This window comes from Protopterus annectens, chromosome 7.part0 (assembly GCF_019279795.1).
Source record: "Protopterus annectens isolate FY-2018-M chromosome 7.part0, PAN1.0, whole genome shotgun sequence".
Taxonomy (NCBI): Eukaryota; Metazoa; Chordata; order Ceratodontiformes; family Protopteridae; genus Protopterus; species Protopterus annectens.
Window position 1 is genome coordinate 23,369,065 of NC_056739.1, and position 17,596 is coordinate 23,386,660.

A 17,596-nucleotide genomic window follows, 5' to 3' on the forward strand; every position below is an offset into this window, starting at 1 on the left:
ACATCCTGGCAGACAGGTTCAGCGCAAACTTCACCCCCCTCTCACCCCCAAAAGGGCAGATAACCATACCAGAAGAATGTAGAGCTGCTGAAATCACAGACACTCAGGTTAAAACAGCCCTCTCCAAAGCCAAAAACACAGCATCAATGGGACCTGACAGAGTCCCAGGCTGCGTCCTACACAAACTCGAAGACGAATTAACCGCTCACCTAAACACAATGTTCAAACTCAGCATCTCCACAGGTTACGTACCCATAGAGTGGCGCACAGCAACGGTTATTCCGCTCCACAAAGGTGGAGCCACAACAGACCTCGGGAACTATCGCCCTATAAGCTTGACTAGCTTAGTCTGCAAGGCTATGGAGTGCATCATCGTGGAACTCATTAACAGAGGCATTGAAAACCTCCAAACACTGGACCCTACCCAATTCGGCTTTGTTAAGGGCAGATGATGCCTCCTAAACCTGGTGGACTTCTTTGAAACAGTTACCAAGGCTATAGATGAAGGAAAGGTGGTACACACAGCCTACCTAGACCTTGCAAAGGCCTTTGACACCATTCCCCATTCTGGTATTATAGACAAGCTCACCAGCCTGTACATAAAACCCCTACATCACAAGATGGGTTGCCAACTGGCTAATGGACAGAACCCACATGGTAAGAATTGCGGGAGCTAGGTCTGACTCTAAACCCTCTTACAAGTGGCATTCCCCAGGGCTCAGACCTAGGACCCCTCCTGTTCAGCATATACTTCTCAGAGGTACAGGCAAGCACAGGAGGACTATGGCTGACCAAGTTAGCAGACGACTGCAAACTAGGGGCTATAATTGACTCTCTGGCTGACACAGACATCCTCCAAAAGGGTCTCACTGAGACGAACACCTGGTGTCAAAATCATGGTCTCAAGCTAAATGCGAAAAAGTGCATAGTCATCCCCTTTGGAAAAAACAAAGTACCCACAAACTACCACCTAGTTGGTAGTCCCCTAAATACGGAAGATGTAATAAGGGATCTGGGGACCCAAGTAGATAGTAAACTCTCCTTTGATAATCACATTGCCAAAGTGGTTAGAAAATCTTTCAATGTGGCGCACCTTATCACAAAAGGGTTCACATCCAGATCAAAAGACGTCATTGTGCCCCTCTACTCATCACTCATCAGACCCATCATAGATTACAATGCCCCATTTGGGATGTATCTTACAAGACACCTGCAACAGCTGGAAATACCACAGAAGTACCTCACCAAGAGGATCACTGGCCTCAAACAGATGCCCTATGCAGCGCGACTGAAGAAACTCCAGCTGTACTCGGTTGAATAACGCCTACTCAGAGGTGATCTCTGCCTGACATACAAGGCCATGTCTAACCCAGAACTGATCGGCATGCTCCACCCAAATAAAAGCTTATCCCCTTGAGCCACACGCTCTAGGGATTTAAACCTCACCACAACAATAACTAGGACGTGCTGGAGGGATAGATTCCTGTCACAGAGACTTCCCATGCTTTGGAACAAGATTCCAATCTACATTAGGCAGAGCTCCTCGCTAACACTCTTCAAGGGAAACCTTGACGAGTGGATGGGAAACAGAAAGTTTACCCCAGGGATCATTTCAGTGGCTGTGCTGGACAGAGGCACAAGGAACTAATCTAAGGGGGCAGGGAAGGCCAATACATTCTGGCTAGGCTTATAAATGCCTTCAGGCAGATATCTTAGTACCTACCTATGAACCTATGAACCTATAAGATACCAGCAATCTCCCTCAGGAATCAGTCCTGGGACCAGTCCTCTTTGGTATTTACTTCTATGACATTAAAGCAGACTCCAAAAGCCTGTGGCTGACAAAGTTTGCTGATGACTGTAAACTTGGAGCTTTCATAAATACCCCTGATGACCTATGTATTCTCCTGGTGAATCTAGCTCATGTCAACATGTGATGCTTGGACTATGGCCTCAAACTACATGTCAGAAATGCATCGGGCAGAATGTACTTTGGCAAACCTGGGCTCTGAAGGCTGTCAAATTCTGTTAAGCCAAAACCAGTTTGTTTGCCTATGTGCTTTTACAATAAATAATTTTCACAGCTCGTCACAGTCTACTGGCTCGTCATTTGGATGCATTAAACTTGGGCGCTGCCCCTGCTATTACGTAAGCAGATAACACCCCTTAAAATCAGCTCAGTCATTTGAAACTTGGACACCTTCAATGACAATTAACTATGCTTTGACCACCATTACATAATTGTTTTATATAGCCAGACTACTCACCAGCGATATATCATCTAGATTCAAGGGAGTCTTTGTCTCCCTTTACTCCTCCCTTATCAGACCAATAATAGAACAGAATGCCCTCTTAGGTATGTACTTGTCAGGTATATGACCCAGCTTGATAGACCACAGTGTTTCCTTATCAAAAAGTCTAGTGCATGCCCTCTTACATTATCCTCAAAAACATAAAGCAGACTCATTTTTTTTCTACAGACTATTGAGGGGATTGCCTACAGACTCTCAAAAGATCTGGTCCTGTATAATCTCCTACACATCCACAAAACTAATACCACCTTAAAACACTTGTTAGAGACCTAAACTATCATGAAACAGATAGGACCTATTGGCAGGATGGGTATCTTACAGATAATGCCTCTTTTATGGAATAGACTCCCTTAGAAGTAAAGCAGAGTAACTCCATGGTTCTTTAAGTGTCAGTTAGACACTGGGTGGGAAATCTAAGTACACCTTTGGTCTGGCTCCTTTAGTGCTTAGGAAAAAGATGGAATGTAAATTGTGGTCTGGTATTAATTCATGTCTTGGTCATTGGCTAGACTACAAATGGTTCACTGGATCAACAGCTTAGGATGAATCTGTGACCCTATAAGGAAGCTGGAGCTATCCCAGAATTCATTGAGTGCAAGGCAGAGAAACTGCTGCTGGACAGGACAACAGCCCATTGCTTGGTATACTTGGTATATATTTTGTAAATCATGTGATTGATTACATTGGAAAATTGTACAATATTTGGGCAGGAGTACAGATAGAGTGATTATTCTCACCAAATTACCTGTTCTACTCTGATAAATCAGCTTTTGAAATGAAAAGCAAAAACATTCTTTGCTGCTGTCCTGATATGAACCAGTAGATAAAGCTGCCTGTATCTATTAGAGTAAATTGCCTACTTGTGTAATCTTCACAGCATGCCAGAGTTAGAAGCAGAAATTACTTATTCAACCATTAGATGTGCTGAATTAGGAGAGCATATTGTATGTCAGTTGTTTTGACAGCTATATTAGGATTAATGGTAAATAAATGATAGGTATAAGTTTTAAGATGATGTTATTCATATTACTGCCCCCGCCTGTAGGCCATATGCTCCTGGAGTGGGAGTGATTGATGACTAATTGAGGTTATTTTAAGATCCTGCTTTAAAAAGAATTCTCACCTGTTGTTCAGGAATCAGTAAAGTGAGACAGATAATGCAGTCACTGTGTACATAGTTATCCATCTTGTCAATGGTTATATTTGACATAAAGCAGCCATAATCAAACAAACCAGGATGTATTAAATAAAGGGTCAACTGACATTAAGGAAGGGAAAGAAATTAGGTAGCGCTTACTATCATGTCCTGTAATACAGCAGGATACAACCTTTTTTGCATCTGGCCGGACATTCTGATGTAATAACCTCTGAAATTAGTTTATTAGTGGCAAGAAACTGTGGTACTCACTTCATACAGTGTAAGGGATAGTTTGCTGTTTCTGTTAGCCCTGTTCATCCCAGTCACACACAATACCATGACTAAGGCTTGCAGTCTGCATTTCCTCTAAAACTACATACTAGCTGTTATGACAGTGCATATACTGTCTCAGACCTTAAATGGCAGCTACCCTTTAAGTATAATAAACTTTTTGCTGGTCAGAGGTTCACTTCTTAGTATGGTGATGAGTTTATATGGAGGGGTTAGCAGTATATGTTGAGGTGTACTGAAGATCCAACAGTCTTCTGTAGGATGACATTTAAAATAGATTAAAGAGATAATATTGCAACATTCTGTTAAATATCTTGGATGTTATGGTCACCTGCACATCTCAAGGAAGGAATGAACTAACATTCAACAGAGACCTTTTATTCAAACATCATGGGGGTGGAGCATGCATCTGGGAGTGCACAGAGACCTTTTATTCAAACATCATGGGGGTGGAGCATGCATCTGGGAGTGCACAGAGACCTTTTATTCAAACATCATGGGGGCGGAGCATGCATCTGGGAGTGCACAGAGACCTTTTATTCAAACATCATGGGGGTGGAGCATGCATCTGGGAGTGCACAGAGACCTTTTATTCAAACATCATGGGGGTGGAGCATGCATCTGGGAGTGGAGGAGTTACTAAAATAGAGGGCAGAGGCTATTTTAAACAATGCAGGGAATAAAGGTATAAAAATGAGAGGTCTCAAAATTATCAAGAAGGGGTTCCTTTAAATGCTATGTTGGCCAAAGACATTAAAAGTGCGGACGGTTCCTAAATGACCAGTAGAGAATTTACTTTTAAAATTAGAACATTAGGAAGAACAATAATCCCTGATTTGTAATTACAATGTTGTTTTTAAATACTGAGGGAATGCAGACAGCAGAGGAACTTGTAGACTTGGGACATTCAAAGGTGTGGGAGGAGGGTCTGCTAAAATATTTTGGGCCATCTATTTTTAACATCATGGGAAGTGGAAATACAAGTTGAGGTAGGTGGATGATACATTACAGAAGTAAGGATGGTCTGCTTTTACATGCTTTTATGTTGGTGATTATTTTAACAGCTGTAACTAACCACCAAATAAATAACCCTTTTATTTTCTTGATTGTAATAAAATAATAAAGTTCATTAAAATTCTCTATCCTGCTATGTACATACCATGAAGAAAGAAAATGCAATTTGATTTGGTACCTGCTTGCCACCAGTACCATGATTTTATCACACACACACACACACACACACACACACACACACACACACACACACACACACACACACACACACACACACACACACACATGCACGCACACACACATCATTCCCATTAATAATTAAAGATAATTATGTAACAGTATCCTCAAGCATACATTTAAAAATTACGAGCAGTGTAACCCGTCTAATAGTGTGGTAACTGCAAAGTTCCCTTTAAAGTATATCATATATATGTATATATATCCAGTTGGTGCTGAAGTTAACAGTATTGGTTTTGTCAAACAAACGTTATAAATTTTTGGTAATTGGAAAATACTGACTAGCTGACAGTTAAATGAAAGCAGGCAGATGGCCGGTGACAACAGACTGTGCTTGCCACATTGTGATGACTCGTTAGATTTTAATATGAATTGCTGTGTCATTTGGTAAGTACTGCATAACATTTTATCAGAGTTAGGGATTACTGTGACCTTACAGCTAAAGCCGACAAATCAATGGATTTGATCTCACTGCTAAGAGCTATATCTCTGTAACACTCCTTAACAAACTATTCTTGCTAAATAATAGACATCTCCTTAATGGTGATGTGTTTGATTAACAGCAGACTGACCATACTTATTTATTTAACATTCGTTGACCAGGAAAGTGCGACTAGGACAGAACCTATTTTTAATGGAGGCCTGGGGAGAAACACTCCAGATGCATGTCTTTGGAAAGTGGGAGGAAAAAGGAGTACCTGGAGGAAACCCATGTGAATGCAGAGAAGACATGAGGACTCCACACAGAAGCCACCCCGCCCAAGAATCGAACCGTAGACCCTCTTGCTGTGAAGCGACAATGTTAACCTCTGCACTAAATGATAGGTCATTTTTTTTTTAAATGGGATCATCCTAAAACAATTAAGAACAAGATTTTGGGGGTGGCAGGGGGTAGCCTGCCCATTACTGCAAGTGTTAGGATTGAGTTTCCCACGTCTTTAAACATATCTGAAGCAGTTGCAAGCAGTATAAAAGCAACAGTTCTGATGTAATAATCTTGGTGACAAATGTTGTTTTGCTGTCATGTCATCAAAACAGTTTTCTATAATTTGGGGAAAAATCTTATTTCCATCCACTGTGATTTGAACAGTATATGTTTGATCTATCATAATCCATCAGAATGCATTCCAGAGCAAGAGACATGAGCAAATGTTTAGCTTTTGGCTGACCTTCAAATGGAATAACATCAGTACCAGTGATAAGCCCTCATGGTTTGGTTGTAAATATAGTCTAATGAAGGTCTGATGCATGTGATGGTGATGATCCCACCCTTTGAAGTACAGACCTGTCAGAATTTCTATTCCACCCGAGTTCTACATGGAAACAGAACAGAAAAATACCTGAAAAAAGAACAGGAATGTGGCTGCTGGGTAATGCAGTGGTGAGGCAGTTAGTGTCACTTACTTGAAGAACCCCCTTATGTCTGGTTTGGTTCTCTGCTAGGTTGTCTTTTGTGAGAAGTTTATACTTCCTGTGTTAACATGGGGTTTTGCTCACAATTCTGGCTTCCTTCCACATCCCAAAGACCAGATGTATGTGGCTTTGTGCTTCTACATATTGCCCATAGGTGATCATGGCAAGTGTGTGTGTGTGTGTGTGTGTGTGTGTGTGTGTGTGTGTGTGTGTGTGTGTGTGTGTGTGTGTGTGTGTGTGTGTGTGTGTGTGTGTGTGTGTGTGTGTGTGTGTGTGTTGCCAATAATGGAGAAGCACCCCATGTTTTTCATTGTTACAGGTTCATTGAATGCTGGGATAGACTCTGGTTTCCCTGTAACCATAAAAAGGCCTACACTGAGAGCAGTGTTTCTAATTTACGACCTTATTTGACCATAAAAAAAGTCCACAAAAAACTAGGAGCACTATACAGAAATAAGCAACTTCTCACCAAAGCAGCAAAGATTTCAATAGCAAATTCCCACCTTATCTCCACCCTACTTTATGCCTGTCCAATATATACCAACCTAAGGCAATGCGATCTAAACAAGATAGAGACCTGCTACAACAAAATTGCCAAATTCGCCACAGGGGTATCCTACCGTAGTCACCACTGTCTCTCACTTGCTGAACTGGGCTGTCTTGAACTCCCTCACCTCCTTCAATGATCAACTCTCACTCGCCCACAAACTAGTAAATCATCCACTAAATGTCCCATCCCTCCAGAATCTACTCCAACCCTATCGCACCACCAGTCCACTAAGATCCAGCAACAAAAATCACTTGCAGATCACTAAAGCCAATAACTCTGCTGGTGAAGCACTATTCTCTTGCACCATAGTCAAATTATGGAACTCCCTCCCACCCACAATTACCTCCATACCATCATGCACCCACTTCAAAACTTTACTAAAAGCGCACCTAAAAACATGCTGGCTATGCCCTTGCAACTCCCACTCTAATATCACCCTCCCCATCCAACGACTACCTTTCTTTCCACTCCACTAACTACCTTGATTATAGCAAGCTCAGATGCTCATAAGCCAGTACTTATTATACAGCAGGAACTTCTTCTTGTAACATTTGTTAATGTCTGTTATGTACTTCACAGATAAAGATTCTAGTTATCTACTGATGTACTATGTTCTTCATCTGTAAATATGTTGTAAGTAATTGCTATGTAAATTGTTAATCGCTATGTAATCCAATGTAACTACTGTCTGTTTATTTTAACTGTGGAGCTTTTCTCCCCGGGCCTCCACTGAAAATGGACCTATGTCCAGTCGGACACTCCCGGTCAACAAATATAAATAAATAAATAAATAAATAAATAATTTGTGAACAAGTACATTTTTACTTGAAATGTCCTCATGCTGTCTAGCACTTAAAGCCCTTATTTCTGTACTGTTTTATTCGCTCATTCATTAATTTATACTCGGATAAACAACATAATCCAGTACAGGGTTGTTGTAAAGCTGAAGCTAATCCTGGAACTCTGGGTATGGGGTTGTGAACTAATCCTGATTAGGGTGTCCACCCAACAGACACACACACACACACACACACACACACACACACACACACACACACACACACACACACACACACACACATGATCACCAGAGGAACTGCTGCGTACGTGTTTTTTTACCCCTTTTTGTATCCATCACTCCTTATTTTTTCCCTGATACATGTGTAATAGCAGTTTACTTTGGTATCATCCTTACAGACTGGGGACTCCAGAGCTGTCCCTCTGTACTGTCTCACATGGTGCCTGTTTAGAGGAACAATAAGTTACCATTTTGTACTTCAGATGCCTCTTATGTTCTCCTCACAACCTTTTCTTATGAGCGTTACACATTGTCTGCTCATTTTATTTCATCTTACCTATATATATATATATATATATATATATATATATATATATATACCAGTGCTGTGCTATGCTTCTGTCTGCCTGTCTTAATCAGATACACAAGATGTGCTTGGGGTTTGGTTACCAAGGGACATTATCCTGTAACTTTGTTTTGAATGTCAACTGCCAAACACTGAGCATTCCTCATAGTTTTCTTGTCTTTATTCCCCAGTATACTGTTGCAGAGCTGTGTTCCATATATATAGACTGTCACAGTTTTCCATCTAGTTCTTCTGTATTCTTGCCAATAAAAACTTTGACAAGGACTGATCCCAGAAATTATCCCAGTGGACACTACTTGTCACTCTTTCCTTTACTACTCTGAAGTACTATTGCCCACTGTCCATTCCATAGTTAACCCAATGCAGCAGTATGGCACTGACCCCATGGCTGTTTCCCATGGTCAGTAATGTTTTTAATAGGACTATTAAACCCTAAACAGAGTACCACAGCCCCTATATTATCACATGCATTAGCTTCTTCGTCTGGGTCACCATCAGATTTGTCGAGCATGACCTTAATGTAAATTCACTTCACCTGGGATCTTATAATCTACTGACATTGCAAGCTCAAGAATCATTTCCTTCTTGAACGACTTTCATATTTTTTCACCACTTTGGTTAAAGTAGCTGGTTTATATATTTTTTTCCTCTCACTTGTTTTCATCAGATTTGCCTGTCTTCCTCAGATACTGTTCCATCGTCCCCTGTTTTATTAGAGGGAGTCCTTTCAATAACCTAAATGAATGATCAGTTCCTATTTTTTTTTGTTGTTCCTATTTGTCCTGAATCTCACCAGTCATCTCTGGGCCATGTCCCCATTTGGCTCATTTATTCCTGCCCACTTGTGACATTGGAAGACATCAGGAGAGAAACCTGGGAGCCAGGGACAATGGCTATCATCATGTTGGAGGGTAGGGAGTTTTGCTATGCCACTCATAACTGCCACCCTCTCAGCCAACAAGAGAGGTGCAGGGCTTTGCTGCACTTAGCTTCATGCCAGTGGATGATTCTGAACACTTTCAGTGCTAGGCTGGAGAACATGCAGTCCTCGGTGTAGTGTAGTCCCCGAGTCCTTATCCACTACAGTGCAAGACTGGGCCTTCGACTGGTGGTACTCCTTCTGTGGACCTTAACTGCCTCCTTTTTCCTAGGACTGGTGGGAAGTGTCAGCCATTCAGACCTACCCTTCCCTGATGGACTCCTCCAGTGCTTAGGTCACTATCTGAACTGGGGTCATCTTGGACACAATCAGGGCTCTACCTGTGCTGCACAGCCAGCCTGGACCCTATCAGATTCTGTTGCTTTGCTGTTTCAGAACAGTTTCTTGTGTGATTTGATGTATGGCACTGCGTCATATGTTTGAGAACAGTTTCTTGTGTGATTTGATGTATGGCACTGCGTCATATGTTTGAGAACAGTTTCTTGTGTGATTTGATGTATGGCACTGCGTCATATGTTTCAGAACAGTTTCTTGTGTGATTTGATGTATGGCACTGCGTCATATGTTTCAGAACAGTTTCTTGTGTGATTTGATGTATGGCACTGCGTCATATGTTTCAGAACAGTTTCTTGTGTGATTTGATGTATGGCACTGCGTCATATGTTTCAGAACAGTTTCTTGTGTGATTTGATGTATGGCACTGCGTCATATGTTTCAGAACAGTTTCTTGTGTGATTTGATGTATGGCACTGCGTCATATGTTCCAGAACAGTTTCTTGTGTGATTTGATGTATGGCACTCGTCATATGTTTCAGAACAGTTTCTTGTGTGATTTGATGTATGGCTGCGTCATATGTTTCAGAACAGTTTCTTGTGTGATTTGATGTATGGCTCGTCATATGTTTCAGAACAGTTTCTTGTGTGATTTGATGTATGGCGCTGCGTCATATGTTTCAGAACAGTTTCTTGTGTGATTTGATGTATGGCACTCGTCATATGTTTCAGAACAGTTTCTTGTGTGATTTGATGTATGGCGCTGCGTCATATGTTCCAGAACAGTTTCTTGTGTGATTTGATGTATGGCGCTGCGTCATATGTTCCAGAACAGTTTCTTGTGTGATTTGATGTATGGCGCTGCGTCATATGTTTCAGAACAGTTTCTTGTGTGATTTGATGTATGGCGCCGTCATATGTTTCAGAACAGTTTCTTGTGTGATTTGATGTATGGCGCCGTCATATGTTTCAGAACAGTTTCTTGTGTGATTTGATGTATGGCGCTGCGTCATATGTTTCAGAACAGTTTCTTGTGTGATTTGATGTATGGCGCTGCGTCATATGTTTCAGAACAGTTTCTTGTGTGATTTGATGTATGGCGCTGCGTCATATGTTTCAGAACAGTTTCTTGTGTGATTTGATGTATGGCGCCGTCATATGTTTCAGAACAGTTTCTTGTGTGATTTGATGTATGGCGCTGCGTCATATGTTTCAGAACAGTTTCTTGTGTGATTTGATGTATGGCGCTGCGTCATATGTTTCAGAACAGTTTCTTGTGTGATTTGATGTATGGCGCTGCGTCATATGTTTCAGAACAGTTTCTTGTGTGATTTGATGTATGGCGCCATCGTCATATGTTTCAGAACAGTTTCTTGTGTGATTTGATGTATGGCGCTGCATCATATGTTTCAGAACAGTTTCTTGTGTGATTTGATGTATGGCGCTGCGTCACATGTTTCAGAACAGTTTCTTGTGTGATTTGATGTATGGCGCTGCGTCATATGTTTCAGAACAGTTTCTTGTGTGATTTGATGTATGGCGCTGCGTCATATGTTTCAGAACAGTTTCTTGTGTGATTTGATGTATGGCGCTGCGTCATATGTTTCAGAACAGTTTCTTGTGTGATTTGATGTATGGCACTGCGTCATATGTTTGAGAACAGTTTCTTGTGTGATTTGATGTATGGCACTGCGTCATATGTTTCAGAACAGTTTCTTGTGTGATTTGATGTATGGCACTGCGTCATATGTTTCAGAACAGTTTCTTGTGTGATTTGATGTATGGCACTGCGTCATATGTTTCAGAACAGTTTCTTGTGTGATTTGATGTATGGCACTGCGTCATATGTTTCAGAACAGTTTCTTGTGTGATTTGATGTATGGCACTGCGTCATATGTTTCAGAACAGTTTCTTGTGTGATTTGATGTATGGCACTGCGTCATATGTTTCAGAACAGTTTCTTGTGTGATTTGATGTATGGCACTGCGTCATATGTTTCAGAACAGTTTCTTGTGTGATTTGATGTATGGCACTGCGTCATATGTTTGAGAACAGTTTCTTGTGTGATTTGATGTATGGCACTGCGTCATATGTTTGAGAACAGTTTCTTGTGTGATTTGATGTATGGCACTGCGTCATATGTTTCAGAACAGTTTCTTGTGTGATTTGATGTATGGCACTGCGTCCTATGTTTCAGAACAGTTTCTTGTGTGATTTGATGTATGGCACTGCGTCATATGTTTCAGAACAGTTTCTTGTGTGATTTGATGTATGGCACTGCGTCATATGTTTCAGAACAGTTTCTTGTGTGATTTGATGTATGGCACTGCGTCATATGTTTCAGAACAGTTTCTTGTGTGATTTGATGTATGGCACTGCGTCATATGTTTCAGAACAGTTTCTTGTGTGATTTGATGTATGGCACTGCGTCATATGTTTCAGAACAGTTTCTTGTGTGATTTGATGTATGGCACTGCGTCATATGTTTCAGAACAGTTTCTTGTGTGATTTGATGTATGGCACTCGTCATATGTTTCAGAACAGTTTCTTGTGTGATTTGATGTATGGCACTGCGTCATATGTTTCAGAACAGTTTCTTGTGTGATTTGATGTATGGCACTGCGTCATATGTTTCAGAACAGTTTCTTGTGTGATTTGATGTATGGCACTGCGTCATATGTTTCAGAACAGTTTCTTGTGTGATTTGATGTATGGCACTGCGTCATATGTTTCAGAACAGTTTCTTGTGTGATTTGATGTATGGCACTGCGTCATATGTTTCAGAACAGTTTCTTGTGTGATTTGATGTATGGCACTGCGTCATATGTTTCAGAACAGTTTCTTGTGTGATTTGATGTATGGCACTGCGTCATATGTTTCAGAACAGTTTCTTGTGTGATTTGATGTATGGCACTGCGTCATATGTTTCAGAACAGTTTCTTGTGTGATTTGATGTATGGCACTGCGTCATATGTTTCAGAACAGTTTCTTGTGTGATTTGATGTATGGCACTCGTCATATGTTTCAGAACAGTTTCTTGTGTGATTTGATGTATGGCACTGCGTCATATGTTTCAGAACAGTTTCTTGTGTGATTTGATGTATGGCACTGCGTCATATGTTTCAGAACAGTTTCTTGTGTGATTTGATGTATGGCACTGCGTCATATGTTTCAGAACAGTTTCTTGTGTGATTTGATGTATGGCACTGCGTCATATGTTTCAGAACAGTTTCTTGTGTGATTTGATGTATGGCACTGCGTCATATGTTTCAGAACAGTTTCTTGTGTGATTTGATGTATGGCACTGCGTCATATGTTTCAGAACAGTTTCTTGTGTGATTTGATGTATGGCACTGCGTCTTTGCTGTTTCAGAACAGTTTCTTGTGTGATTTGATGTATGGCACTGCGTCATATACCGTAAACCATGAAGAATTCTCCTGTTAGTAGTCGCTTTCTCCATCCTCTTTCATTAACACTAAGGAGCATTTCCTGTTTGTAGCACTCCTACGTTCACATTCCTTCACTTTTGGCATGCCTCCCTTACATTTTTGTATTACACCTATAAAAGATTTTATCTGTCTAAACAACACTTTCCACAGGCCTCCCCGCTGAAATGTTGAGACTTGTAACAGTGAACCATGAAATGGCAGAAAAAAAATGCTGACAATACAGTAAAACATCAACTGTTAAACTTAAATGTTTGTACTTTCCCTTATGTGGAGGGCAAGCTCCTGCAAACCTGCATGTAGTAAGATCGACCCATGTAAGTTCATATTTTTGTCATTCAGTCACACTTTTACAGGACTCACACTAATGAGTCTTAGAATTTCAAATATTTACCTTTTCTGCAGTTCTGGGGTCTGTTTTATGTGACATGGAGTTTCACAAAATCTCCCCCCCCAAACACATTTCCTTTTACTTTATCCAACATTGTCATCTCTTTTGGGAACCATTTGAGTTTGCATATCATTTTGTTTTATTGGTCAGTTTACCTAAAGATGTATTGCCTCTGACAGTTTTTATTTGCCCCACAGATCATCTACAATGTACACCTTGGCAAACTGTTTCTGAGACACTCTGTTACATTGAAAGGATGGCCTGGCAAAAATTCAGCAGCCCTACTTTTTTTATGACTTGACTCAAAAGGAGATTGAGAGAGACTCGGAGCTGGAAGTGGGCCACCATTTTGGAAGAAGTAGTCCCCAAGTAGTAAGGTTTATGTCCGCTTGATTACAGAGCTATGTCAAACAAAACTGAGAGTTCTGCATTTCAGGAGAGCAGAATCTGGCAATACAAGACAGTGTCTTAGAAAACTGTAGCAAACATAAAGGCAGTATGTGTAGACAAGACAGTAAAAGCATATAAATGTTACTATTACTAAAGCATTCATTTATCTAAAATATGTATATCAGGAAGGGAAATGCAGTAGTTTGCATTAAATGTTCATGAGGATACAGCATAAAAAGAAGATGGAGACAAGAACAGTAAAGAAAACAGTACTTGGGGGGGAGGGGGGGTCAGAAAAGGTCTAAAGAAAGGAAAAGACATCAGTTCCACCACAGAATGAGACAAAACATTTTATATATTAAGGAGAAATACAAGGAAAGGAGGAGTGAGGCTTTAAGAAAATAGAAGGGTTGTGATCATAAAAGTATACTGAAAAAGCATAGATAATATATGTTCTTTCTCCATATCAACAGACAGAAGTGTGGATTTATCTTACCCATCAGTGGAAGTGGCCAAGAAAATGGGTAGGACCCATTCCTTCTCTCTGAGGAACTGGTTACAAAGAAACTTCAGATGATTTAAAAAGACCAGGCAATGGGACTGGTAGATGGGATTCACCCACAAATTGTTAAAGAAACGAATGGATGAATTGAAATTTTGTCTAACCAAGCTTTTAAATAATCACAGCAAGAAGATAGGCTTTCTGGAGACTAAAAGAAGGCAAATGTGAAATTGGAATAAAGATTGATATTGAAAATTATCAAACTGTCACTTTGGCTTAAGTTTTAGCTGGTAAACACTTGTAATATCCTTTCTGAAAAGGTGTTAGCATCAGAGGCAGTTGTGTAATTTGGGCAAGCATTATGCATACATAAGGAACGAAGACAAGCAGGATCCACAGTTTATCAATAAGGATGGGAAATGGTAGGTCAAATGATTCTTTTCTACTGAAATTGTATGTTTTTATGATTCTAATGATTAATGACATAATTGTGAATTACATGCTTCCAAGGAAACTTCTAAATTCTGGGTCTACTTTAGAAGAGCGAAATACCACATACCCGGCTTTCATAATGCTGAGACAACGTAACTTACAACTGCATTTCAATGACCTCTCGGAACTACTTCTTCTTTCGGCATTTCCCGGTTAGGGGTCGCCACAGTGGATCACCTGTCCACTCACGATTGGCAGTGGAGTTTCACTGTGTCGAGTTGCCAGCCCGACGCCCAACCTTCCACAGAAGGCACACATACGCACACACTCACACCTACGGCCAATTTAGAGTGTCCAATCCACCTACAGCATGTCTTTGGAATGTGGGAGGAAACCGGAGCACCCGGAGGAAACCCACGTGACCACAGGGAGGACATGCAGACTCCGCACAGAAGGCACCCCAGCCGAGGATCGAACTAGAGAACCTCTTGCTGTGAGGCGGCAACGCTAACCGCTGCACCACCGTGGCCACCCTTTCAATGACCTCTCGGAACACTGACTGAAAACTCCAGGTAAGTAACCACTTGGCCACCATATTGAACTTTGCCCCTAAATCCCACTGTGGTGAGATCTTGGATTTGGTATAGTTACATGGGGGGGTATTGGGGGAGAAGCCCCCCACATGGGGTGGGTTTAATTTTACTTCAGTTTTAATTTATTTTGTAGTGTGCACAAGTGGTTACTTACCTGGAGTTTTCAGTTGGTGTTCCAAGAACTCACTGAAATGCGATTGTTGGTAAAGTCGTCTCAACATTATGAAAGTCAGGTATGTGGAATTTTGCTCTTCTAAAGTAGACCCCTAAATTCCATATCCAAGATGCCACCTTCATTCCCATTTTAAAGGAGCAGATCCAAGACATTTCCCTGATAGATGGCTTCTGATAGAAATTACCTAAAGAATGATAGACACAGTTTGTTACTTATGCCATTTTCAATTGTATATCTGCAGTACAGATGTTCCAGCTAGCATACAGAATTTTCAGACTACCCAATAACACCACTACAGTTTTTTTCCTTCTTTTTTCTTCTTTTTTTCTACAAACTCTGATATGCTTTTTCATCTTCTCACTGTCTTTTATCTCCCTGTAAACAGCCTGTGCACAATTTATAGTGCCAGTTCCTGTCTTTACTGTGACTTACATTATCTTTGCATTGCCCTTTACAGTTCTTTTATTTCAGTTGCTCTTTTTTGGTTCCCCTCAGTAGAAATTTGCTTCTCCTGTTTTACTTTTCACGTGTCTTCTACACAGTACAAACTCTGATATTATGACATTGAAACCACAGTTCTGTGTCCTGGATGTATGTGATGATTCTATATTTTCACAGTGCACCGACTCCAAGGCCATCTTTCTGAAGAGCATCATGCAGTTTATGCATCTTGGTTGTAATTTCCCTCTATTATCTTGAGGCCTTGTTTTTTGCTACCGTCTTTTTCTCTCTAAGAGTAACATTTCCATGATGTCTTGTCATGTCTTCATCCTTTTGGCAAGTTTAAATAGCTGCGAATGAAGCACTGCCAAGTCTGGCAGTTGGGACAGATGGTAAAGACTGTGACTTGTAGTTCCTGTGATGCATAGTTTGATTTTTCTCAGCCCTCATTTGCCTGCTGTGTGACCTTAAGCAAGTTACTTAACCAAATAGTGATAAGGTCAGATATAAGTTTTTGTAGGCTCCTCAATGGTCCCCTGGACTGCAAGCCTAGTAATTGCTTATCATCAGATACCAGTTCTTCTTGGGGACATAAGCTGTCCATTATTCCTCTAAGACCTGCATTCCTCCTAAGTAGTTCTCCATTTCTTACTGAGGCTAAGGTACTGAGATATCTTCCATCTTAAAAACAAAAAATAACTCAAGAACACAATAATTCCATCTTACATTAGTCTTGTTTTAAACCCACAGTGTGTTAGAATAGACACTGGCTCCCCACAATTCTGCATTGGACAAAGTAGACATCACAGAGTGAATAGATAGTTGAATGAACAAATACACCATTTCTGCAACTATATGCTGAACTTCCTGGTGTAGAACTCACAAATTTTGCTCATAACTGAGAGAGAGAGAAGTATGAAGCTTGGTTTGGGACTCAGAAGTCAGACATTCAAACACCATACTGAATCTGAGAACTGCAGCCCCATCTGCTTAGTTTAGATTCAGTAAGGAGAGTGGAGTTAATGCAGCAATCTTCCCATTGTATATGGAGAGTTTCATCATTTGTGGTATCTACAGACTCTTTGCATGCTCTCAGTAGATGAACCAGATTTACTGGATACCTAATTACCTTGGAGTTGGCTTTTCTGTGGTTGTTAATCCTAGCATTTAATGAATGGGGTAGACTATGGTGCCAAAAATGGGGAAATTTGCTGTGTGACGAAGTGCAAGGTGATGCACAAGTCCACATTATTTGCTTGAGATCTGCAACCATATTCTGATGTGTGTTTCCACTTTTCAAGCCTCATCTCTTCCTTACAGTGGCATGACTATCTGAACCTGTGCATAGTGGATCTTGTACTCACCATCCTTAGAGAGGCATGAATATCTGAACCTGTGTATAGTGGATCTTGGACTCACCATCCTTAGAGAGGCATGAATATCTGAGCCTGTGTATAGTGGATCTTGTACTCACCGTCCTTAGAGAGTCATGAATATCTGAACCTCTGTATAGTGGATCTTGTACTCACCATCCTTAGAGAGGCATGACTATCTGAGCTTGTATAGTGGATCTTGAACTCACCACCATTTTGTTTGGTTCTGACCATCAGCTGCTCCCAGTTCCTCTCTTCCATCACTAGATCTACCAGACCTAACTTTGCACTGCAGGACA